Source organism: Stylophora pistillata, chromosome 3 (assembly GCF_964205215.1).
Source record: "Stylophora pistillata chromosome 3, jaStyPist1.2, whole genome shotgun sequence".
Taxonomy (NCBI): domain Eukaryota; kingdom Metazoa; phylum Cnidaria; class Anthozoa; order Scleractinia; family Pocilloporidae; genus Stylophora; species Stylophora pistillata.
Window position 1 is genome coordinate 6,288,809 of NC_142521.1, and position 24,226 is coordinate 6,313,034.

At 37.8% G+C, this 24,226-nt stretch overlaps 1 pseudogene across 1 annotated transcript; it reads right to left on the reverse strand.

Moving 5' to 3' along the window:
* Positions 1–7,819: 7,819 nt before the first annotated feature.
* On the reverse strand, positions 7,820–23,217 carry LOC148734298 (adhesion G protein-coupled receptor L2-like; annotated as a pseudogene). Its single transcript, XR_015998568.1, has 14 exons — positions 23,034–23,217; positions 20,762–21,101; positions 20,272–20,558; positions 19,116–19,414; positions 16,080–16,346; positions 15,673–15,828; positions 14,499–14,768; positions 13,873–14,037; positions 12,761–12,970; positions 11,742–11,901; positions 11,448–11,584; positions 10,042–10,299; positions 9,202–9,313; positions 7,820–8,734 (listed from the first exon to the last, which is right to left on the reverse strand). The product of XR_015998568.1 is annotated as an adhesion G protein-coupled receptor L2-like (transcript).
* Between the last annotated feature and the right edge of the window lie 1,009 nt (positions 23,218–24,226).

Below are 24,226 nucleotides of genomic sequence, written 5' to 3' on the forward strand. Positions count from 1 at the left end.
GGAAGAGCGCATCGTTTTGGCGCGTTGTCATCGATGAAATGAAATCAGAGATACCTTTTCCATTTCCAGTCATGTGTCTGCTTTATTATTTGAAACTTTGGCAAGGGTTTAGTAAGTATAATCACTGTTTACCGGGGAGTTTTACAGAACTTTAATTTCAGATGTTCAAGGAAGAACAAAATGTTGCTGACAAAATCATTTCTGGTGACTATGTTCGTGACCATAGGATTTTTAGAGACTTAACCAGACATAAAAGATATCTCCGGCCATTTCAATTCTATCAAGTTTTCGCCTTTGTTTGGTGTGCCACATAACAATGAATATCGTTGGAGCGCTGAGAGGACAAAATGGATTAGGTTCCATTTAAATATCGTTTTTAACAGTTGCATAGAAAGAGAGTAAAGAATTATTCAACATGAAAATTGAATGTTCGCAGAGACGGCGGCTTTCTTTTAAATATTTAGTACTTGCCTAAATGCGAAATCACTCAACTTTATTTTGTTTAATAAATGAGCTTCTCGTTAAGACAAGTTTGTGAATAATGAATCAGTATAAGAGTCATTAATTTTGATGAATAAAATGTCCTTTATGTGATCCTTTTCCTTTGATTGGATTTGCCTCAAACTGGTTTTTTCGTTGAACTTGAATGTGTCTACTTAATGTTATAAAAATACTTTTGCGCAGAACCGCCAGGAATAAGCCGTGACAAGGAGAGAATAAGAAGGAATTAATGAGGATAGTTTACCGGTTTTGTACACAAAACATGGCTTTGTCATTTCCCATGACACTTTCCAGATGCCTGTCAACAAAACAAAAACGATCGTCTCGCCCGGTTCTGTTTTTTACTTTTTCTTTCTTGTGCAACTACAATGGAGATTCTTTAGGTTGAATTTAAGTTGTGTGCGAAGGCTATAAAGTAACATCAAAACTGTTTGAAATGAAAGCCGGTAAACAGAGTCTATCTTTCTCTGCAATTTATTTCCTTCGCAAACAGAACCATAGAAGACTACCATCAAAAACCAGAGGTCTTTTATTGATTCTGGATAGAGAGAAAGAACATTTCTTACTCAAAAAGGTTTGAGTTAAACTATAAATGCTGAGTACTTTGTAATAAATTTACTTTCTGTATTCAATGTTCGTAGTCTACCTTTTTGAATATTTTTTCATGCTTACCTAAGCATAATCTCGTATTTTTTTTTTTCTCATTCACAGTCAAATCTTCTCATGACTTACACTCTTGAGAAAGAAGTGATTGTAATGATCACCGACCGCGGTGGAAAGACATTCTTTTTTCATGCTTGGTCATAGCTTCTTTTACTGATTTGCTTTTATTCAGACTATTCAAAAATGCTGAAATTAGACATTCAAAGTCCTTTGAAGGAGAGAGAAGGTGTCTTTGGAACCGACATGATTGCTTGTAAGATCTGAGTTCAAGCAGAAAAATGAAAGAGGTGTAATAGAACATGTGAAATATCTGCGTAACGATATATTGCCAACAGTATGAAAACCAAAAGCATTACATAGGAAATTGAGTTGCCTTGTTCACAGATGTAGAGCAGTTGCAGTTTAGTTTTTTAAACTGTGAACAGGTGAAATACCATGGTGATGCAAGAAGGCTTCGGGATAAATCATAAAATGTTGGCCTGCTTTCTTATTCTTTCTATTGCGAGAGAGGGGAGGGCAGGTAACACTTCTTCCTCGCAAGTTTCCTCCCCTCCCTTGCTCCCTTAGTAAGAGCTTTTACTGTCACGCCATCGTGCGTTAAAACTAAGAACAACTGAATGTCTGAAGCTTCAAATACAATCTTCTTGTTGAGAGATTGTTGTTGAATAAGAAATCCACCCAAGTCTACTGTGTTTGTTTCTCTGAGATTTTCCGCTAAGTGGGTATTTACGAAATGTAGATATAGTTATTTATTTAAGTTACAAAATGTAAGCAAAATCTGCTTGTTTTGCCACGAAGTGATTAGCTGCCCACCGAAAATTTGCATAAGGTCATCAAAGCAAATTTTGTACTGCTTCGACTGCCTAGAGGACAAGTTGTCATCGTCGCTGACGAGAAAACTGTTTACTGACCTTAGAGGTGGTAGCTAATCTCATGTAACATGAAACTAATAAAACTGAAGATAACTTTGAAAAGGAAAGTCGCACCACGTTGAAAACAAAAATTCCCAAACCCTCTTAGGGTTTCGGATCGTGTAACTTTTACCGTTTGTGCCAGTCCATTGTTTGATCGCGAGTTATCATAATCAATGTTGACTCTTTGTTGTCAATACGATCGAACAGTCCCTACTTTACTGAGAAATAAAATAAACATAGTCTATATACGCTAATTAGCTAGTGTTTTAAAATATAGCGACGAAGTGCGGGAAGCATTGCGCCTGACAGCTTGTGCTTGTTAATCACTTCTCTCCTGTTCTTAATGGATCTGCGTGCTTCTTTAACTCAACAATGCACTCAGTGCGTTTTTTAATTATTTTTTTAGTTTTTAAGACAGAACTATGATGTCCAAATTGGCAATAATTGGATAAAAACAAAGGAAAATTACGACGGCCAAAATTTGACAAGGAGGCAAAATTCCAATTTGGCAGTCTGAGGAATTTCCAATACAATAATTCGAAATCTAAACACTTTGAAATGTTAAAATTCCTTGTTCATTAGACACATGAACACATGATTTATTTCCACCCTTCAAAATAAAAAAAATTTCATTTCAAAAGCATGTATGCGCTTGAAAAAGAACGCTCTGGTTGGGCAGAAATCCATTTGCTGTATCAAAACCAGAGGTAAAGAGTTTCCCCCAGAAGTAATGCAAAAACCACTGATAACGAGGGCTTCGACAGTAAGAACTACAAGTAAAAGTCCCGAGGCGAGACTCGATTTCAAGACTTTTAAAAGAAGCCTAACAAGGGTTTTGAGCTCGAGGATTTACAGCATTTTTTGAGGTACGCATAACGCATGCCAACTCCAAGAGCAACGAGAATGCACGACGGGGAATATGTTGACAAAGTTTACTTCCTCCTATGATGCAATTTTTTAAGTTCTGTGAATGTTTTTAAAACAAAATTGTGACAATGATTTAAATCTTACTGCTTCGAGATTTTGCTTCTTTCATACGTTGAGTGGCGCCATGGTATTAATTGTAAGATGTGTAATTGATTTTCTTTTGCTCTTTTTTCTTCATTTAATCATTATTCTGTTTTCCCTGCGACTGAAAAGTCTCTTTAGGTACTTTAAAGGAAATAGACGGGTGATTATGAATGTTTTGTAAGTTTATGAGTCTGTATTTTCAGAAACAAAATGCCTTCAATGAGATTGGTTCCGAAACAAATATTACATAGATAAATTACTTCAAATGTTTCCTTTGATTAGAACCGCGAGCGACCAGGCGGCGACTAGTTTTAGTTTTAGCGCGGGACACACAATAGAGCGAGGCTCCAAATTAACTGTGCCCTTAAGAGGCACTGTGAGAATTTAAGTGTCTTGCCCACGAACTTAACGTATTGTCCCGGCCAGGTCTCGAACCCAGGCCTCTCGACGCGGAGTCTGGTGCATACATCGTCTGATAAATTGAAAAGTTGGCGAGAGTTTTCCGGACCAATCACAAAGAGAGGTGAAGCAAAACTAACGCAATTCCCATGAACACATCAGTGATCATCGCATACTTTACAACAACAAAGTTTATTAATACTTAAATTACAGGTGTTTTCGTTAACACTTATATAACCGGTTTTTTTTCATGAATACTTAAAAGTAAACTGCATAGTCTGAAGCCACAACATAATAATCTCAATACCAGCGTTCAAAGATGAGAAAAGAAACCAACAGATACAAGGATTTTTCGGCAAAAAGTTTTGAAAGGTGTTTTCTTTTTTTTACTTCATACTCTCAAACCAGAGCATAATGACTTCGAAACAAACGTCCATACAGGAGTATTACAATTGATAATTTCTGTCAGCTTAAGTTCTGAGGAGAATAAATTGAAGCCACACTGATTGTGTCCTAGCCTCCTTGGACTGTGTTTCTCCACCATCAGCGTCTCCAGTTATGCACAGTAGTGATATATGCTTGTGTCAGTTTTATTTGCAGATGATTTTCTATCAGCACATCAGTGTGGATCAAGACAAAGCTAGAAGACTGTTAAACACCTGCCGTGACGTGTCACATCATTTCAAATCTCACACTTCTCAGAATATATGAGGAAAAGGATTATAATTATTATTATTAGTAGTAGTAGTAGTATGTTACTTTCACAGTGGCTTCATGAAAACTGTAATCTTGAAGAAATATTCTTACAAATTATAATCATATCTGTAAGGATGAAAATCTGTTTGCACAATAAGTCGTGACCTATTTACAAAAGATTATTTACAATTTAGATAGGATGTGTTTTGATCAGAAGACTTATCGTTCTGAATAGAGCACGACGTTATTTTTAGCAAAATTAATATCAATATACTGTTATAAATAAACTCATTAATAAAAATGTCAAAAAAGAGTAGTAGCAGCAAGTCTTTAGGACATTCCTGCCATAACTAAGTACAAGAACCCAAAAACAAGAGCAACTAATTTACAAAAATAGCAGATGAATTTTCAGTCAGTCTGAAAAGCGAAAAAAGAAAATAAACCAACATGAGAATATCACCATGTCATATCCCAAAATAGTCCATTTTACAGTTGTGTGCTTGGTTACCAAGCCTTTGAACGGGAGTGAGGCTAGGGGTGACCTTGTTATGACACAAACCCTGCTGCTTTTCAACTAATGTAAATCACTTTGTTATCATGCTAACTAGATACAGGTCTTTATCACAACACGGTCACTAAATCAAAGGCTTGGCAACTAAGTACACAACTGTAAAATGGCCTATTATAAAGTATGTACTGAGCTCTTAATTCATAGGTGTATGGCTTGAATTTCGCCTAATTCTTTGACCACAAAGAGTGACAAGCATTTAATTTTTCCTTAAAATATCATCCCTGAATCACATACGAAGGTCACAAGAATAGAGGAAATGATCATTAACTAAAGATGCCCTTGATGGATAACCAAATTCTCCTTATCAGCACCTTAGGAAATGTATACAGAACAGTATGGAGAATATGCATACTGATGTTAGGGTGTACAAGGGCATAGTTAATTATTAACTATGACAAGGGTTAGGATGGAAGACTGATTAGGGATGTGTCAAAAACGAAGACCCAAAAACGAAGACCTAAGACCTAAGACCCACTAGTCTAAAACGAAGACCCTGTGGTCTAAAGCGAAGACCCTGTGGTCTAAAGCGAAGACCCTGTGGTCTAAAACGAAGACCCTGTGCTATAAAACGAAGACCCTATGGTCTAAAACGAAGACCCTGTAGTCTAAAACGAAGACCCACTGGTCTAAAACGAAGACCCTGTGGTCTAAATCGAAGACCCTGTGGTCTAAAACGAAGACCCTGTGGTCTAAAACGAAAACCTACTGGTCTAAAACGAAGACCCTGTGGTCTAAAACGAAGACCCTGTGGTCTTAAACGAAGACCCTGTGGTCTAAAACGAAGACCCACTGGTCTAAAACGAAGACCCTTTGGTCTAAATCGAAGACCCTGTGGTCTAAAACGAAGACCCTGTGATCTAAAACGAAGACCCACTGGTCTAAAACGAAGACCCTGTGGTCTAAAACGAAGACCCTGTGGTCTTAAACGAAGACCCTGTGGTCTAAAACGAAGACCCTGTGGTCTAAAACGAAGACGCACTGGTCTAAAACAAAGACCCTGTGTTCTAAAACGAAGACCCACTGGTCTAGAAAGAAGACCCTGTGGTCTAAAACGAAGATCCAATGGTCTAAAACAAAGACCCACTGGTCTAAAACGAAGATCCATTTTTCAAGGAAAGGCTGTACACTAAGCTAAAATGCTCTCATTTCTGTAGCGCATAAATTAAAATGTCATCTGTGCGCGCGATTCATGAGGTAGCCAGGCTTGGTATCAAACGATTAAACAGCTCAATCTCGGCACATGGCGCACGTAACAGACACGTATTGCCATTTGGAGCGGTCTTGTAAAATAACAACAATCAGTTGAACACCAATTTTTCCGTATCCCAGTTGAAGACGATCGACGAAACAAAGACACGCACTTCAAAATTCACCGATATTTACTATCATAAACATCCAAAAGGGTATAAATAGCGATACTTAGAGGTGATTCTCCTCACTTCCTCTGACAATCAAGCTGTTGTAATTTTCATTACCCGAAGTGCATTGCGAATATGTATGAAATATGCGCAGGGTCTGGAGCGCAGCCACCCCGATTCTTCCGAGTGTCCAAGATCAAGACTGTCCAACCTTCTTTGTCCGAGTTTCCTAGCATGAGCCTGCAGAATGATTGCGCTTTTTCATTCAAGCGGGGTTAAGTGCGAGGCGAGCACGAAGTACGCGTCACACGCGTGGGGAGGAGTGTGGAAAAAAATCTTCATCCTCTCGCACGTGTAGCCTACCGCGTGGCCATCCCCTCCCTTCCGTCTCTCCGTGGGGGGGCGGGGAAGAAACTACGGCTACACGTAAGCTATCGCGCGTAAGAAAGGTTGAAACTGTGGTGCTGCGTTGGGGATGGGGTCTTGCAAGATAATTCAGTTCTTCACAACAGAGTTGAAAATGTTAATCGGCCACCATAAATAGTTATTAAATCTGACGTTAAAGTGAATAGAAAAATAGTGGGTTGTGAGTGGTTTATATGCCACTGAATGGAGCAATGCTATTGGTGGAAACATAGTCATGTGAAAAACACAAGAATGAATCAGTTGAAAGGAAAGATTTCGTTGATACCGTTGGGAAAGAAAGAAAAATTTTTGTTCTAGAGTTTGATTATGGCATCCATAGTTTTATTTGATCCAATTTGCCTTATAATCCCTCTATACAAGATCTTATGCAACTCCCACTGCCCTGTCAGCCTTGGCTGTATTTGTGTCAGGTTAAGACAAATGATACCGCGGGTCCAAGCCTTCTCCACATGCTGACACTCTGTAATTTTTCAATGGATTTTGTACTGGTCAACTAAAGGACTATTTTCCCTTGTTAGTGTCACTATCTTACTTTCATGATACATTCATCATTCCTCGTTCCCATTTACACGGGGCAGATTTGACTCATAGACGTAAAGTGATTCACCCCATACTATATTACAGATATTCATAAACATTTAAACTGCGATTTTATGAAAAACTTGAGTTATAAGTCTCCCATTTTGGCTGCGAACGAGAATGGGTAAAAGATAACTAATTCTTGGATGTTGTAACTCCAAGTTTACTCATCAGAATTAATTTTTCTGCCCAGAATTGCGGGTTCTTATAGAACTTCACAGAAATTTCCTCCATGTATACTTAAATGGTAGTCTCAGGATTGCCAGTTATGACGACTGCTATAGCCGATGGTATTTTAGCTGTAATGGACAAATTCCCTCGCTCCATATCACCCCTAGAACGATTGACGGCGCGTTCGAAAAGAAAACCAGCAGAAACCACGATCTTCGTCGTCACCACCAGGTCACAGTAACAACATTCACAAGGGAAAGGAGCGAGTGGGATTCTGGGTTGGAAAGTGAGTTACGGGCCAAAGGGGTGCTGACGAGTACACAATAACACAAGCTGGCATTCAATGTCCCGGATCTTCGTTGAAGAGGTGTCAGCGGCTCAGCTGTAAGCATATCACACGTGATGAACAGGGCATTTTAGATATTTTAAAAAAGAATTACCATTGGAACTCCCAAGAGAACTAGGTAGAAATTTCATGCTTGTGTAAGATTTAAAGCTTGAGAAATAAAGTCCAAGAAAATAGTCAAATATCTGTTGAATATCGAGGATTCTATTATTTTCCAACAGGTAATTGGTGAGGCATGTTTCAAGGCTGTTTTCGGGCGTTGTAATTGAATATATAAAACTGAATTTTCTTTAACTGTGAGCATTTCTTCCTGGTACATTTGGTGACTTACAAGTGATCTTGCTGGAATAAATTGGCCAGCTTTGCTGACCAAGTCATCGTGAAAGAAGACATTTTCGTAACCTTAACTGATGTAAAATAGACGCCTTTCACAAATACTTTATCATTTTCTCAATTCTTTATAGCCCTGGTCAACGCTGGGTTTGCAAAATGGAACTGGACTGCACGGCCGAGAAATAACCCTCTCGGACAATATTTTTTTGTCAAGCATTGGTGATTTATGGTTATGAAGACGAACTCTACATTCTGATGATGTTGACCGTTTGCACTGTAAATTGAGCTAGTTGAATGAAAAGGAAAAGTGCAAGAGACTAGGTAGTGTATGGTTATACCCACGAGCGGAAACTAATTCAAGTGATGTAATACACTCGGGACTTACGGATTTGCATGCATATATATATATATATATATAGCGTGTATTTAATTTATTGTGATAATTATTTTCGGTATAACGGACATGAATAAACGTTTTTTAACTTAACCGCGGTGTACTGCAGAGGCTGGGTTTACAAAATGGAACTGGGCTACACGGCCGAGAAATAGCCATCTCGGATAATATCTTTTTGTCGAGCATGGGGGATTTATGGTTATGAAGACGAACTCTACATTCTGTTGATGTAGACCGTACACACTGTAAATCGCGCTTGTTAAATGAAAAGGAACTTGAATGCCAGCGAATAGGTCATAAAATGGAGATCATCAACTGCTTTCTTGGTTCTTTGTGGCCAGCAGACGAATCCTTTGTGTTATCAGAGATAAACTGTGGAATAGATCAGAATGAGAGCTGTAAGGTAACCTTATAGTCCCCCTCGCAGCTGTTTTTAGTATCGTCACGCAACGCTCCTCCCCACAAACTGAGGAGCGTTGCGTGACGAGACTAGAAAACGGCTGCGTGGGAGACTAGTAATCTTACAAATTATATGCCGTTTAAGTTTTTCAACCTACAAGAAGAATTCGTCTCTTAAGTCTTACAGCAATCCGAAAGGTGTACATAGGTGACTCTGAACTACTGAATCCACTCATTTTAGTCTTTACTTTTAACTAAATTTTAAATCTTATTGAATTGGGGATACTAAATGACATTCACTGGCAGAGACAGTGACGATGACAGAGACAAGAGCTTAACAATTTCCCGACACACTGGTTTCTCTCTGTGTCTCCAAGCTGATTAGAACAACGCAGATCTGAGGAAAGCTAATAACTAACAAATAGTTCAATGATTATCACCTATCTCAGTTGGGCTTCTCTGTCTTCCTGCCTTCTGGTCAGTTACCAAGTTAACTGTTTCATGCAGCGTTGCACTCTTCTTGCACAACATGCTTATTAAAGGGTTTTTAACCTAGTGAAAAGAAATTAAAAGACTGAAAATCATGACTTCGAGCTACCGTGAACATCATATCCACATTTCGCCGATCAAAACCTGTTAGAGTAACTAGACGTACTGCTTCATCAAAGAGTATTTTGCTAGAAATACCTAAAGCTAAGACTGTTACGTTCCAGAATAGTTTCTACTCTAGAGCCTCAAGAACATTTAATACACTTCCAGAATACTTGAGGGTCAATACCCAATCTATCAATGTTTTTAAAACTAATTTGAAGAAATATTACTTAGATCTAACTTCAAATGTGTATGATCCTGCATTAATTCCACAAACTTTCAAAAGTGTCTGCATAAAATGTCATGAGTAGACCACTAACAGCATTACCAGCCAAACTCTGTTGCTGATTAACTATTTCTAATCACATAATTCCTACCACTCGATTCTAATTTGTAATTGTAATTTGTAATTTTTTTTTTTTTTTTTTTTTTTCGATTGTGTAGGAGTCTCGTTTATGGAACGTCAGCTCTGTGAGATCTCTCCTGCCAAATTGTTTTTGGCGAAGCTTATAAATAAATAAATAAAAATTGTCGTTCATTGCCGTCTATTGAAAAACATTGAATGTTATCTTTCCCACATTCTGAACAGAAGCCGTAAGGTATATATCTTCTTCAATAACAAAAACGTTGTTAACTATTCAGACTGTAGACAATGTGGGATAGTCACTGAAAAGAGGAAAACCACTCACCGAATCGTCTAGAATGCAAAAGCTGACAAATATGAAAACTCCTTGTATTGAATTCAAAATGGCGAAGATATAGTGAAACCCATCTGTAGACGTAATGAATGTGAGAAAGCCAAAAGACCAAGTGACACCAAGAATTGGCAGCAACATTGCAAAACGTCTTAACCAGTCCTTCACTTGCTTGGCAGGCGTTACGTTATTTTTGGATTTTGTTACTCTGATTATTTGACGCAGCAACAAAATGAGAAGAACTGAGTTGATCTAAGTAGAAAATACAGAAGCAAGTAATTACGGAGAGGAAGAGATAAATGAATGAATAAATAAATAAATAAAACAAGATAAATGAAGTAGGATTTCAGTCAGCTCTCCCGACGCAATCGGCTTTTATGAGTACCCCACTGATTCAAAAATCCTTGTTTCAATTGGCCGTTTGTACTTTGTGATCAATAAATTATTTTTGGACGCTTTTCATCTCCGATTGAGCATGACAAAAGAGAGATTATTTTGACGTCCTCTTCGTGTTTCTTTGATCGTCCGGTGAAATTGAGGAGAACTACTATTCATGATATCTAATTCCTGTCCAGATAAAAATTCACATCAACTCCTGTTATCTTTCTCTTGAACATGAGATTCCTTTCCATTCCGTATCAAAATAAAATAATTAATTTGCAACTGATACTGACACAAGAGAAAGAGGAGTTTTAAGATTTCATTCATTCTCTATCATTGATTTGAAGATTTTTGTTCTTCATCTTGATCATGTTATGTTCGTCCGTTGTCGGCGAGGAATTTAGGGTTTTGTAAAGAAGGTAAAATCAGTGAGAATCGATCTACTTTTGATCACTGGTGTTATGTTGCAGATTGAGGCATGCATCTTGGCCAAGGAAAGTTAGGAAGAACGGAGGACGTAGTTTTATATTAAAACCTGGTTCGTAAAGGAGACCTCACGTGTACATTCACACAATCTTAGAAATACTGAGTTAAATTATTATGTCCCCAGACCCAGAACTGAGTCTGCAAAAGGGAGCCTACACTACAGTGGATCTGTTCTGTGGAACAGGATTCCCTCAGAGATTAGAAAACTGCCTAGTTTAAATGTTTTTAAAACTTCATTTCATGGGAAAGATTTTTCTGATACACCGTTGTAACTTTTATTACCAACAATGTAAGTTTTTGTATTTTTAACATTATAGTTAATAGTTCCTTATTATTCACGATGTAAGTTTTGTATTTTTAATATTAAAGTCAATAGTTCCTTAGAGTATTTTAGTTTAGTTTAAACACGATTCCTAGGGAGACCATGTAAAATGATACGACTTCGTGTATAAATAAAGATTATTAAAAAAAAAAAAATCTGAAATAAATTGCATTTGTTATGCCGGAGCAGGTTGGCAACAGAGTCTACTCACAGACATGATTATTGCAACTGGAGCAACAAACGCCCAATGAATAAGCCAATGATCTGTTGTAAGCCAACAGTTATCGGCTGCATAGGCCCTGGGTCCAGCTACTGTCAGGGAAACGGCCACTATAGGAATTGGTGCACCTGAAACGACCAGAAACGAAGATATTAGTGAACACGTGACTACCTCGTCACCCTCGATCATCCGAGTTATTTATGTAATTGTGCAAAGATTATGTCTCTCATCATATCAATAGGCTGTGGAGGCGAGCAAGGCTTTGCTCAAACAAATCTCTCTTACCCCATCCCAGAGCATAAAACCATTTCTTTTTGGAGGCCAGAATTTCTTGCCGTTCAACTTTTAATACCAGGAAGTACAGGATAACACCATGACACAGCATCCAGAAAAACACGGATAGTTGGAAGTAATGGAGCAACACTGCAGTAGTTGTGCATAACTCCTGTGGATTAGAAAAAATATATTTTTGACCTGTCAGCTGATATAGATATATCATCAGGACTTGTCTCATATAATTCCAGGTAAGACTTCTTTAATATTTCATCTTTGGCCTGCTAACAATTTTTTTTTTTTAACTTAATCTAAATTTTCATTCAGCACCTTTGATTTAATTGTATGGATTATCCTATAGTTTAAGGAAGCCTATACTTTTATAAGCCCCCGGCTTCTAATGGGCTTCCTTGCTATTAGCTCCTTTGATTTTGAAGTTAATTTAGTTAGAATAGTTCTTTTTATCTTTGATGTATCATAAATTTTGTATTTGGTCAATTTTTTTCTGGTAATGGCAAATAAAATGAATGAATGAATGAACATATCACGTACTCGTACGTGTAAAGTCCTAACAATGTCGCTTGTGTACAACACCTAATCACTCCTTGCGTGATTAGGTACAACACCTGATCACTTCATGCGTGATGAAGTTTACTATTTTCAGACGAAACACGTAGGAAATTAAAACAAGATTTTATATTTTAGTCTTCACTGTGCTATTGAGCACTGACAGAGCTCAAAATCTTTAATATTTCTGAATCCGAAAAACAGCATTTGCGACTTTGCTTTTGGGCTAAGGGTAAAGCTGTATAATATTGTTTGTGCAAATTCTTTTACAAGGAGCCTTCTACACTTTTACTGATTTTCAGTGAAATGTCTAATGAGGCTTTGAACTCCCTCGTTTGAAAGGTGAAAATTTAAATTTGCATTTCTGCTTTTAGTCTTGGCCAAAGCTGTATATCATAAAATATGCAAATTCTCCAGGGATATGTCGAAATTTCTAGCAGACTCAATGATAACTATATGATTACCTTTGACTTTCCTATTTCGTCCGCCAGGATTATGAAAACGTATGACACAGCATAGGCAACAAAAAATTGAAGTAACATCATTGTTCTGAAACTTTTCACTTTTTTCCAGCACACGAGGAATATTACACACGTGAGCACCAAAAAGAACAGCGAGCATGCGCAGCCTATCGTGGAAATATGTTTGAGATGCAGCTGATTACGAGTTGTCACCTGAAAGGGATTTTGGACGAAAAATTAACGAAAAGAACCTTTTTCAGGAATTAAACAATAACACCAACAACAATGCTGATGATAGTTGTGATGATTATCTTCACTGTGGTAGTTACGATAAAATTGATGATAATGATAATAATAATAATAATAATAATGATTAAGTAATAATAGTAACCTTTATTGAATCTAACATGAAAGTGTATAAAATATAAAAAAACCTTGCAAGTTACAATTCTCCTTTTAAAGAAAAATATCACTGACCTAAACTACATAATTATACGGCTATGAATAATAAAATCATAATGTGCTGTTTAAGTAGTCTATATCTTACTTAAGTCTCTTGACAAAGGAAATGCAAACTCTTCAAAAGTTCAACGCAAAAAAAAAAAAATAATAATAATAATAATAATAATAATAATAATAATAATAATAATGAGGCTGATACAGGGTCACCACTTTGGCAGGTATATAAAAGATAATTATACGATTAGAGAACACTGGTTCCCTAAACGTGTAACAAGCAAACAATGGAATAATTCATGATTGTGTTACAACGAAACATAATTATGTTATTTAGTAAAGACAGAACTCATTATTTCCTAAAACGTTACCTACAACAAACGTGCAAGGTTAACAAAGTGTGAATAAGCCTTATTTCTAAAGTTATCTTGAAAAGTTCAGTTCTATCATTATCATAGCCTTAGTTACCTGAAGATTCCTTTCGTCAAAGATAAAGAAGTTTGCAGGGGAGTTCCTGAAGTCTTCACCGTGTTACAATAGAAAATTTTAAAGGCAAAGAAATGTTTAAACTGGAATACTTATCTGATATTGGTAATCGGTAAACGGACATTGAGTGGTGATAGTTGGATTAAAGATTTGTGAAGACACAAGCAACTCACCGGTTTGTTGTTCATTAAGACTGCAAAGATGGTTAAGTGATTACACTCGCAAGTGGTAACACGCGAGTTTGACTCACGATCAACGCGCACACACCCACGCGTCAGCCACGTCCTCTGTGATTGGCCGATCTCCCAGAACACGCACTGTCCAATCAAATCATGACGCTATGAAAAATACATTACGAGTAAGAGAGTTTTTACACTGTCACTTACAGTATGCCTGAGACTAACTCGTGTATCATTTGCTGCTTACTTCACGTATATTCATACCCAGATGGGTCGGGTGTAACTGAATTCATCAATGCAAACACTTTGATGTCTCACATACGAAAATGAATCGCATTTGATCCATTCTGTAGATATTTCCAATTTGCAAAAAACTAATAAACGGAGTTGAATAAGAAGCCTCTGCAAAACAATACCATATTTTCAGCGTCTTTGTTCGAGACAAACGTTTCCTACGCAGTTCAGAAAACATGCTGACAACCATGTTGTTTTTTTCGTTACAACTTTGTCCTGAAACACCATGTGTATGTAACTAAGCCAAGGCCCGACAAAGTACTATCTAAAAGAGGATTGCTAAGTAAAGTTTAAGACACATAAATTCTAGAAACTTAAAACAATACCTTGTAGGTGTGATTAAAAGCCAGTTTGATAGGTTTATTCAGTGGACCAACCGGGCCATGATTGTGTATTGTGACAGACATAATACTTGAGCCGCTCCTCTGAAGCCTTCCTCCGCTTCACTGATTATTACTGGATTCTTTTGTTGGAAGTCTAAGAATATTCTGTAGTGTTCTGTAAACAATGGTCGACATGCGAGTTTCCAAAGTGTTTGAGAAGACTGAGCCAGGAACCAGGAGTGTAGCACCATAATGAGAGAAATCAATCATCAACTGGGAAATGAGATGAAATACGCAAATTCATTTTTATTCAATGGTAACCGTGCAAACTAGTAAGACTTGACCGCAAAACTGTTTTGTCTGTGCAAAAGACAAAAACAAAAACGAGAGCAACAATAACAAAATTATGAATGGCTTTCTTCTCCAATATATGGCGGCATCAAGACATCTACAACTAGAACTCCCTTTTGCGTGAGGGATGAAGCAATACCCATACCCTTCAAAGAGCAATTTCCTACTTTTAAAAATTCGCTTTAGGAAGAAGGTTAAGGTTTGGGTTCCTGTTTTTCCCGGAAAGTCGGCCAAAATACATGTTCGTTTTCTTTGCGTACATTAACTTAGATTAATTAACCTTTTCAGCATTACATTCCCACATTCGCCCACCGCCTCCCGGTTAGCGCAATTGGTTAGAGCGCCGGATTATGTTGTGCTGGAGGTTGACCAATACTCATGGTCTTAAAATAACTGAGGAGAATTTGCTACCTTTCTATAATATCAAGAAATGGAGAGATATTCTAGTCTTCTCGGATAAGGACGAACAAACCGTAGGCCCTGTCTCCTGCAGGGTTAGGGGTAGGAGACGTTAATTTTCCACGCACGAGATAACTGTGTGATGGATATCTTCCCCTGGGGTGGGATGGGTGGGTGTTATTGTTTCACAGGGCCCCATTTAAACCAGCTACCTTGCTGAACTGGGCTACCCTGTATAAATATTCATAAATACAAAATAATACAAATACAAATACGAACTCTAATGATATCAAAGGTTCTAATTTTCATCTGTCAAAATGAAGTAGGAAACTTTACGATTTCAATTAGCATTGGGTGAAGGATTGTTACACAAAATGAAACAGAGGAACAGAAAACAGAATTTTTCTCTGATCGATCGATGACTTACGTCAAGGTTTGCTTTCAGGCGATCAGCTCTAACAGCGATGTTTTCGGTTAATATCACCAAGTTGGTTGAGTTGATTGAGTTTTCAAGATAACTCATAATCTGCGAACCAAAGTCGTCCATAGCTGCCAGAAGAATGTCGGTGATGTTTTGCCTTTCCTGGAGAAAAATAAGTGTATTATTGACGTTGTACTTAAAGTAAGAACAGACCACCCGAGGGGAGTTTGCAAAACCATTTCTTCTCTTGAATTTAGTGGCCAGCTGGTTTTATCGCAGCCAAATACACCCATCGATACATGATTAGGCTCCAATTCACTGTCTGTCATAATTCCTGTCCCTACAAGGACTCACAAAGGGTTACACTGAAGTCAAAACTTCAAAATTCCTAAACCGATTTAAATTATCAATACCTCTTGCAGGAGAAGCCACGTTTCCACATTTCCTTCAGCCAATAAATTACTTGCTATTTGCACGATATTCCTTTGGTCAGACGTTGTGTTAATGGCAGCGTTGTTTTCCCAGGAATTATACCTCATAATTTGTAGCAACACGTCCACCGAATAAGACAATTCGTCTGCGTTGAGTTTCAGTTGTTCTCCTGACTTGGTCAGGTTTACAAAGTTTGAGATGAACGCACTTAGGTTGTTGGAGTGGTTACCACTTAGAATAGCCTCAGCCTGGTTAGAAAATGATTAACAAAGGTAAATCAAGAAATATATCAAAAAATCTCCTTCGTTTTGGCCTTTTGTTGTTTACGAGCGCTCTCCGTTTTTGATAGTCGTTCTTTCTTCGCTACAAAATGGTTAGGAGTTGTTTGAAGGAAGCTGACGTTGTTTGTGAACGAGAGTTAATGACATTTCATGGGTAAGTTTACTTTAGGATGATTTGCAGGCTTTTTATCATCTACAGTAGAGAAAAACTATCTGTTTCTAAAGAGATCAAATTGTTAAATCCTAGGAATTTGACGAATCCATGCAAAATGGTGGCATCACCGTTATCGTTATCTCCGAAACCTTCCAATTTTTGTAACGTTTAGCCCGCAAAACCGGAACCAGCGGATGCTTTTAAAAAGTTATATGCAGCCCTGCTAAAAGACGAAACTGGTGGGCAAGGATAGTAAAGGGAACTCCAACACTTTTCTTTTAACAAGCGTAAAGCTCCTCAGAGAGGTTAACTGACGACACAACCAAAGAAGCTGTTTACATTCTTAAACGCTGCATAATTTACTATAATGCACTTTTCTTAGCAACAATCCGTACTTGTAAAAATAAGGAAAGCATTTCTAAATATTTGTGCAAGTGTGATTACGTGATCAAAGGCGTAGGTCTCGGCTTTTTCAGACGGTTGATCCTTAGGTCGTTACCTTCTTAACGTCAACTTGGGAGCATTGGTTTGGACGTTGTTAATTAACTAACACCTGCTGCGGTGAACATATCCTACATTTGTTCATAGTTAGTAGAGGAGACTGGTTAGGAAACGCGGCAAACTTCAGTCGGATAGGTTATTGTTCGATTTTATCGAGGTCACGTGACAATGACCCTGCACACATAAATCCAAAATGGCGCCGCGGGCTTGTTTCGACAGTCACGTAGCGTTTAAGTTTTTGGATTTTCTCCGTGATCGAGCGACATCTTACCTTCAAAATATAGCTAAAAACATTAATCAAGTCAGTGGACATAATGCCAGGTGAAAATTTTTCAGTATTTGGCTGTGGAACGTGTAGGAGAAGTAAAGGAATTGGAATCTGGAAGCTACTGGCGCCGCGAAACGCAGAATACAAGAATTGGCGAGAAAACTGGCTGAAAATAAATAAGTTACTCTATGTTAGATACTTTAACCATATAGCCTTTATACTCATTTTGTCTATACAATAATCAATAATGAGTAATATTTAATATGTTGCAGGTTGTAGCTACCAAATTAATCTTTGTAATAAATTACTTATTGACAAATTGTGGCAGGCTCTTAATTCTAACTATATCTGCCTTTCTTGTTCTTTGCTGGCTCTACAAATTTCCTTTCGTAGTGTTTCTGTCTTCATTTGTTTACATTGAATTTTGTGTTTCTGTATAACATCTTTGGCCAGTAAAAAACCCCGTACAGTAACATATAAATGAATAATGCTGTCCAAAACATCTTTTGCAATGCTGTTATCTACCACTGTGTCTGAGTCCAACAACATGGTGTTATATGCTTAGACCAATTGAACATCACAAGCTGATTTGGATTCTATCTTAACATTGTCAATCTTCAGCTGGAGACTTCCTGAGGTCAGAATCCTAAAATTATGTTCTATTCTCTTAAAAATTGTTTGAGCTTGTTTAGAAATAACCCAAAGTCCACCTCGGTTTAAAGATGAAATTAGTTTTTGACTCCCTGCAACATGCAAATCTTCTGCTTTGCCAGCTTTCAGTATTGAAGCTGTTTGTTCAGTATGTGCTGTGGGATTATATACATTGTTCACCTTGCTATAAAGCTTGTGCAGTACATATCCTCCAATATATTGTAACCCTGCCATTTCTCTATTACACAGTTTAGTAGGGATATTGGGATTTGGTGATTCATCTTTCTGTTTGCTGTGAGCTATCAAACAATCAGCCACTTTGGTACTAAGCAATGTTGCCGCATTACTTGACAACCCCACAAAAATCTTTGTTGAATTGAGGCCTATTCTTGAATAGTACTTCGAGTAGAATTTTCAGTTTTCAGTTCTTCAGTTCTTCAGTTCTTCAGAATTTTCAGTTCTTCGAGTAGAATTTTCAGTTTTAACCAAACGCATATACATGGATTCTTCTTCTGAGAAGTTCATATTTTCTTCATCCCAGGCAATCGTATATCTTCGTAGCTCTTCTTTTACGCTTTGAGGGTAGATTTTCTTTCAATTTTTTTATCTCGTGCTTTCATTGATAACGCTTCGAAGTCTTCAGCAGTGAATTTGGCTTCTTGAGTCGGTTGATTTCACCGCGCTTGTTCCTCCTTATGCTTTATTGTCTTGTCTTTTTAATCCAGCCTTAGTCTTACATTTCTTTTGGCACAACTCGCAAACAATTCCCTCTTCATATTGAACTGAAAAATCGAAAGACTTTCAGTAAAAAAAAATATGTTGTTGTACTACGACCGATGCCATTGCTAAGGGCATCAATAACTACAAAGTTTTTGGGCGAAAATAACGTTTTAAAGGCTTCTGAAAGACGTACAGAGTCAGCTGCTTCGACAAAGTGCTCTTGTAATTCTTCCTCGTTTTCCAAAGTTTCCAATATGGCATCAAAATCGTCGCCGAAGAAAAATAAGTCGTTCATGTCCTCCATGTTGTTTTGGTTCTGTGCAGGGTCATTCGTCACGTGACGTTCAAGCGAAGCTCAGAGGACAGACAATAGGCCGGCCCTTTGAAGTTTGCCGCGTTTCCTAACCAGTCCCCTCTACTAACTATGATTTGTTAGACATTATGTTTCTTCCATTAGTCGTACCTCTAGTTTTAGAGCAGAAATTCTGTTGTTTGAAGGCACTTCATGCGCAGTCCTTGATGTTGACCCTTTTGGGGTAACTGCTGATTCATACTTCGTTGAAATTGGTTGCTGTGTTATAACTGTTGATTTGTACTTCGTTGATGTTGGTTGTTGTGTGGTTTCTGTTGATTCTGCATAATTCGTTGATTTTGGTTGTTGTGTGGTAACTGTTGATCCATACTTCTTTGATGATGGTTGCGGTGTTGTAACTGTTCTTTCGTGCTGTGGGAGATTGCTACCTGCATGAATATAAAACCGAATAGTTGTAGCAATCATCACCGTCTGAATTTAATGTTACCTAGAATAATTGAGATACAGCCTGAATGAAGGAAAGAAAATCCACTTAACATCGGGAATCCAAAATGATCATCGCTGACTTTGACTGTAGTTGAGTGAACATTACATATTTTAGACCGTAATCGTCACGTCTCGCCTTAAGAGACTCTGTGACAGACCATTACGTGACGGCGTGAAATAAATTTACCGCGTATCAAGTCTTCTAGTCTCCCTCGCAGCCGTTTTTCGGATGTCGCGCAACGCTTCCCCAGTTCTTTTTGTGGGGAGCGTTGCGTGACATCCGAAAAAACGGCTGCGAGGGAGACTACAAGTCTTCCCGTTCGAATTTTGTCCGGAAGCGGCTTTCTTTTCTGGCGACCCTCAGTGAATTAATGATCTCTTTCAAATGATGTTACTAACATGTATATATCGTTCTAATTTATATCCTTACAAAAACACTGCAACAATATTGACTGACATGTATTCATTTCATATAGAATGATATTGTGGGACTAGATGGAATCTAGTGTATAAAATCATAGTCAGTAGAGGGGACTACTAGCTATGATAAAATTAATCTTTTATGAGTACCTCCTATTGAAAACGAGAGGGGAGAAGTAAATCTGTTACTTTGTACGGTTTAGATTTCTTTAATATGGAATCATTTGGACCTGGCCTTTTTATCAGCTAAACTGTTCGAATTTTCTGTAATTTACCAGCACTCTGTTAACGTAAAAGAATAGGAAAGGCTTCATTCTTCCGCAATTAACAAGAACTTAGGTACCCGTTCCTGGCTCAAGGGAAAAAAAACTGAAATTACCGTCTTTCATCTTGCAGCACTTGAACTTGTCAATACAGTTGAGTTTATTGCAGTTACTTTTGTAGAAACCGGTCATGTAATAACCTTCCCTCTGGCATTTGCTCCAACCTCTGTTGTTGAATGATTCAGCAACATCTTCATCGTAACAGTCTTCATAACCGCTGGGATGATGCTGTGGTTGGCAACATTCTACCCCAGCTATGTTATTCAAATACGCGGGACGACCATTATCCAGTCTGAGGCCACTCATGTAAAAGCCATAAGGACACAGGGCCCACACATCAAATCTGATCAGTAGAAAAGAAGGCAGGAATCAACATGGTCTAAACAACTGTGTTTACATACTCTCATTTAAACTGGCCTGTCGACCAATGAGAGCGCGCCTGCTATGTCAATTACTATATAACACAGCAACAGTTCTCACCACAGCTATTCAAATTGATTAAAATTTAGTTTCGATGGCGTGGCATGTGAGAGCAGACTAGCTCACCTATCCAAAGTAAGTGACCAGTCTACACGTGAACAGTTTGCAGGTTGACCGACAAATTGAAGCTCCACAGCTCCACAGCATTCCCCGGCTTGTAGATTTCCAACCCTTTCGGCGTGTCTTCCTCCATAAAGAGTTCTGTAAAATCCCTTGAGGTACTCGCTTTTTCTAGGACACACAGACCATTCAGTAGTTTCCAAGCTTTCCCACCAGTCAGCTGTGTTGCACTTCCTCTGACCTGAAGATCGGCGGGCCAAGGTGAACATCAGCATGAAACTGATAATTGGGGTAATGTTCACAAACTGCATCCTACTCCCTCTTTACTGCTTTGTTTCCACTACGACTAGAAAGGAAGAGTGTCGTATAAAACGATTAAACGCATAGATAAGAACTGTGATTCAACTCAACCATTTATTATTTTTCCGACACGAGGTCGCGTAAAAATCGCATGACCAAATGACCTCTTTACTATATCTGTACAATAAGACATCAAAGTCTTCTGAACAAGTGGCGAGGATATCTGTATTACTTTGGGGAGAATGACGTATTAGTAGATAGAGCCGGAGAGCGAAAAGTAAAGCTCTGTTGACAGTTAGGTTATAGTGAGCTCAAGAAGACAAAAACCGGTGTGGGAGATTGAAAGAATTGCCATCCAGGACGTTTCATCACCTAAAAACGTCATTGAAGTTTCATTTAAAACGTTAGTACCCCACCTCTGTTATTTATATATATATGAAGTGTGGAACGTAGATTTTCGTAAAACAGTGCTCAATACATTAATGTAGAGCGAAGTATATGTTTGAGGAGGAAAGAAACAAATAAACTACGCTTTCATCCAGACAAGCCTGTTTCGTGGTTGCCCACTCGTCATTTTAAAATCCCCTGATGAAGGGGGAACCACGAAACAGGTCTGTAGGGATGTATATGTAGTTGTTTCTTTCTGCCTACCACACATTGTATCCGCTCTACTATTTGTATCGAGCACTGTTTCACGGACATCAAGTTTAATCCTCCTATATCGTACAGTATATATATATTTTGGCAGGAAAAAGACAAATAAACTACAAGTTCAATCCATATACATATATATACATACATACATACAGTTGTAGTTAAAAGTGGGCCTTCCTTTTTTAATGCTTGCCGCATTGCTTCTTTGCAATTGGTTACGCCACTCATATTAACATATTTAGTATTCTTATCTCTTAGTTTTTAGGGTTTCTTTCTTGTATTTTGTCCATTGCTTTCTTTGTAATTAGTTTTTTTGTTATCTTTTTATTAGCACTAGTTCATTAGTCGTTATCTGTAATTACGTAATCATTAGCACTTCGATCCTATATAATGCTCTTTTTTTATTTCAAAAGTTGTAACGAATAACTGAAGAAATTCTCTTACCGAAACGTTTTTTGTTAAAAGTTTTTATGTTTTTTACGTCAGAAGTTGTCCATCCTCGCAATTTTTTAAACTTCCTACATATACATACTCCACTGTCAATGTCACTGTCATCGCTCCATATATATATATATATATATATATATATATATATATAGCGATGTATATATTGTGGGGGGAAAAGACAAATAAACTACAAGTGTAACGTTTTGCCAGTGACAGTGGAGTATGTTTATCGTGTACGATTCATGTTAGCTGTAGAGGTATTTTAGGCGTGCTCGTAGATATGATGAATCATCAGGGGCTACCAGGCTATTTAAGATTTTGTAAGTTATGCAAGAGCCACTCGAAGGTATCGCTTTGGCTTTGAACTTTGCTTTATTGTTTATTCACTGCTGTATTTGCTCGCTGTATCCCACACAATAAACGAGATGCCCGCTCCTGATGCTAAGTTTGTATTTATTAAGATTAGTTACAAAATATTTTATAATCGTTTCAGATCAGAGATCAGATCAGAGATCAGATCAGAGATCAGAGATCAGATCAGAGATCAGATCAGAGATCAGAGATCAGATCAGATCAGATCAGAGATCAGATCAGTGGATCAGATCAGAGTAAAGTAGTCTGAATGGGTTTGTCAAAATTGCAGTATGTCGTAAACATGGGGAAAGTGATGTCAAAAACGATTAATATATTTCCCCAAAAAGATTCAAGACAGCTAAAAACCTACAACATGTAAGAATGCCGAAAACGTAATGTCAAAGTAGTGTAAAAAACTCAACTGAACATCTAAAACAATAAATTGGTAAAAATCAGACAATTGTTTTTATAGCGTGACATGACCGCAACATTATCATAATGAGCGAGAAGATAAATAGCTTACCTCGGTGAAGGATAACCAAAAGATAACATAAACGTTCTCAAATGGTAGCTGACTCTGTCTATGATCGAAGCGGTTCCGAGATAACTTATCACTATGGTCGTAGCAAGTAGTTTTTATTTCAAACGGAAACGTGACTATCCTTTCAGTGGCTTGAGAGAGAAAAGTGAATTCTCCGAAAAAAGGGAGGTTTAGTCGGTCAAGCATGTAATTTGCTTCCCATCACGTATTGGTTTCCGGCAAAGACACACTAAGCATAATTTGTGTATTTGCACGCAAGGTAAGCACCTGTAGACAACTAACCATTTAGTTCGGCACTCAGTCTGTAGCTGAGGTGTGATAAGCACCCTATTCTTATGTAAAATAGTTTTTAAAAAGCCACCTTGGTTTTGAAGAAAGTAATTGTAACGGCATTTATTTGAAATACTCTCTTAAAACAACTTCAAGGAGAGACTAAGGCATATTGATCGGCTTAGGAACACCTACGTCAATACCAAAAGAGGAACTTGGATACATTGCCCTCAGGCACTTGCTAAGTAATTTTGTGGCGCGGCATTTATATATATATTCAGTTTATCTGAGGTAAATAAGTTAAAATCCACCTTCAGCTCCGGTTTTAAAGAAGCTGGCTAATTATTGTTCTGACCTTGGACTCCTTTCTTTTAGCATTATGATGATATAGGCTTTAACAATTATAATAGCATGGAAGAAGGACGATACACGTCATCGCCCATTGTAAACATCTGAAAAGGGAAGTCGTATGAGATGCTATTTTCAAACAGGATGTTTATCTTGAGCGATTGACCAATAGACTGAATGGAAAACAAAAAGGAACGAACATAACGACCTTTTCAAACTTTAATACCTTCGTGATTCCGATCGATCAGCTAACAACGCGATATTGACGACAACTGTACAAAAGTAATATCAATCATATGTCACGCAACGACCATCATGAAATCTAACTGACAGCTTAATATTGTTTGTTAATATTTGTTTGCTAATATTGTTTATTGAAGACAGCTGGTCGGCTGAAAAAAATTCTCATCCGTAGTCAATGATGTAGTCTCCCTCGCAGCCGTTTTTGAGGGGGAGAAGCGTTGCGTGACGAGACTAAAAACGGCTGCGAGAGAGACTATCAATGACGAGGCCGCCAAGTTAAGTCGGTCAAGTCAGGCTAACATAGGTTCTTACAT